Below are 3,763 nucleotides of genomic sequence, written 5' to 3'. Positions count from 1 at the left end.
GTGCGAATGAAGAGTGAAGACCGCGCGACCACGTGATGTATGATTCGAGGTAATAACACAATTCCACTCCGCAGATTCGCCACAGATTCGAACGTTTTGTTTTAAAAAAAACATTCGGAGTTTTATTTAAAAATGAAAACGAACAAGAATCCATTGAGGTTAGAATGTTTCCAGGTAAGCAACAGGTAGGATTCGTTAACGAGGAGCGAGTCGAAGAGTTTTTCTTTCTCTTTCTCCACAAAACGTCCCGAAATAAATAATTACCGCACGAATGTTTTCAACGACTTCCTCGATCCGTGGGGAATCTGCGGATTGGATTGCTGAAAACCGCCTCGGATTGCTGAAAACCGCCTCGGAGATCGATTGAGTGCACAACATTCGGCTTCACTCGTACGCTGGTGTTACACTGTACGACACTCTACTGTACACAATGGAACAAGATCTCAGCAGAGAGGAGCACAGAGCGAACTCCGATGGAGGAAACGCCGTCGGACCAGGACTTTCTCTCATAGACCGCGGGTCCAAGGTAGCTCAACAAGAAGAATGAATGTGGACCCGGTACGTGGTGTTCTGGTTCCTGTCCATGTACGAACCCGGCCCGTGGTGTTCTGGTTCCCATTCATGTACGGACCCGATACGTGGTGTTCTGGTTCCTGCCCATGCATGTACGGACCCGGTACGTGGTGTTCTGGTTCCCATTTATGTACGGACCCGATACGTGGTGTTCTGGTTCCTGTCCATGCATGTACGGACCCGGTACGTGGTGTTCTGGTTCCCATTCATGTACGGGCCCGATACGTGGTGTTCTGGTTCCTGTCCATGCATGGACCCGGTACGTTGTGTTCTGATTGTCCATGTACGGACCCGGTACGTGGTGTTCTGGTTCCCGTTCATGCACGGACCGGTACGTTGTGTTCTGGTTCCTGTCCATGTACGGACCCAATATGTTGTGTTCTGGTTCCTGTCCATGTACGGACCCTGTACGTCGTGTTCTGGTTCCTATCCATGTTCGGACCCGGTACGTCGTGTTCTGGTTCCTGTCCATGTACGGACCCAATATGTTGTGTTCTGGTTCCTGTCCATGTACGGACCCTGTACGTCGTGTTCTGGTTCCTATCCATGTTCGGACCCGGTACGTCGTGTTCTGGTTCCTGTCCATGTACGGACCCAATATGTTGTGTTCTGGTTCCTGTCCATGTACGGACCCTGTACGTCGTGTTCTGGTTCCTATCCATGTTCGGACCCGGTACGTCGTGTTCTGGTTCCTGTCCATGTACGGACCCTGTACGTCGTGTTCTGGTTCCGGTCCATGTACGGACCTGGTACGTTGTGTTCTGATTGTCCATGTACGGACCCGGTACGTGGTGTTCTGGTTCCCGTTCATGCACGGACCGGTACGTTGTGTTCTGGTTCCTGTCCATGTACGAACCCGGCCCGTGGTGTTCTGGTTCCCATTCATGTACGGACCCGATACGTGGTGTTCTGGTTCCCGTTCATCCATGTACGGACCCGGTACGTGGTGTTCTGGTTCCTGTCCATGTACGGACCCAGTATGTTGTGTTCTGGTTCCTGTCCATGTACGGACCCGGTACGTCGTGTTCTGGTTACTGTCCATGCACGGACCCGGTACGTTGTGTTCTGGTTCCTGTCCATGCATGGACCCGGTACGTTGTGTTCTGGTTCCTCTCCATGTTCGGACCCGGTACGTCGTGTCCTGGTTCCTGTCCATGTACGGACCCGGTATGTTGTGTTCTGCTTCCTGTCCATGTACGGACCCGGTACGTCGTGTTCTGGTTCCCATTCATGTACAGACCCGGTATGTGGTGTTCTGGTTCCCGTCCATGTACGGACCCGGTACGTGGTGTTCTGGTTCCCGTCCATGTACGTACCCGGTACGTGTGTTCTGGCTGCTGTTCATGTACGTACTTGGTACGTTGTGTTCTGGTTCCTGTCCATGTACGTACCCAGTACGTGTGTTCTGGTTCCTGTCCATGTACGTACCTGGTATGTTGTGTTCTGGTTCCCGTTCATGTACGGACCCGGTATGTGGTGTTCTGGTCCCTGTCCATGTACGGACCCAGTACGTGGTGTTCTGGTTCCTGTCCATGTACGTACCCGGTACTTGTGTTCTGGTTCCTGTCCATGTACGTACCCAGTACGTGTGTTCTGGTTCCTGTCCATGTACGGACACGGTACGTTGTGTTCTGATTCCTGTCCATGTACGGACACGGTATGTTGTGTTCTGGTTCCTGTCCATGTACGGACACGGTGTGTTGTGTTCTGGTTCCTGTCCATGTACGTACCCGGTACGTTGTGTTCTGGTTCCTGTCCATGTACAGACCCGGTACGATCAAAGTATTGATCAACAAATGGATCAATATTTTCAATATATAACAAAGGGATCAATATTTTCAATATATAATAAAGGGATCAATATTTTCAATACATAACAATGGGATCAATATTTTCAATATATAACAAAGGGATCCATATTTTCAATGTATAACAAAGGGATCAATATTTTCAATATATAACAAAGGGATCCATATTTTCAATATATAACAAAGGGATCAATATTTTCAATATATAACAAAAGGATCAATATTTTCAATATATAACAAAGGGATCAATATTTTCAGTGTATCACAAAGGGATCAATATTTTCAATAAATAACAAGGATCAATATTTTCAATATATAACAGTGATCAATATTTTCAATGTATAACAACGGGATCAATATTTTCAATATATAACAAAGGGATCAATATTTGCAATGTACAACAAAGGGATCAATATTTTCAAAATATAACAAAGGGATCAATATTTTCAATGTATAACAAAGGGTTCAATATATAGAAAGGGATCAGTATTTTCAATATATTGTACAACAAAGGGATCAATATTTTCAACATATATAAACAAAGATCAATATTTTCAATATACTGCATAACAAAGGGATAAATATTTTAAATATATAACAAAAGGATCAATATTTTCAATGTACAACAAATGGATCAATATTTTCAATATATAACAAAGGGATCAATATTTTCAATGTGCAACAAAAGGATCATTATTTTCAATACATAACAAAGGGATCAATATTTTCAATACATAACAAAGGGATAAATATTTTCAGTGTATAACAAAGGGATCAATATTTTCAATAAATAACAAGGATCAATATTTTCAGTATATCACAAAGGGATCACTATTTTCAATGTATAACAAAATGATCAATATTTTCAATGTATAACAAAATGATCAATTTTTAACAAAGGGATCAATATTTTAAATATATAACAAAGGGATCAATATTTTCAATATATAACAAAAGGATCAATATTTTCAATATATAACAAAAGGATCAATATTTTCAATATATAACAAAAGGATCAATATTGTCAATATATAACAAAGGGATCAATATTTGCAATGTACAACAAAGGGATCAATATTTGCAATGTACAACAAAAGGATCAATATTTGCAATGTACAACAAAGGGATCAATATTTGCAATGTACAACAAAGGGATCAATATTTTCAATGTATAACAAAGGGTTAAATATATAACAAAGGGTTCAGTATTTTCAATATACTGCACAACAAAGCGATCAATATTTTCAATATATAACAAAAGGATCAATATTTTCAATATATAACAAAGGGATCAATATTTTCAATGTATGATAAAGGGATTAATATTTTCAATTTATAACAAAAGCATCAATATTTTCAATATATAACAAAGGAGTCAATAT

The sequence above is a fragment of the Myxine glutinosa genome, chromosome 5, assembly GCF_964187855.1.
Source record: "Myxine glutinosa chromosome 5, kmMyxGlut1.1, whole genome shotgun sequence".
Taxonomy (NCBI): Eukaryota; Metazoa; Chordata; class Myxini; order Myxiniformes; family Myxinidae; genus Myxine; species Myxine glutinosa.
The sequence above is the reverse complement of the archived record's forward strand: the minus strand, read 5'-3'. Positions refer to the sequence as shown.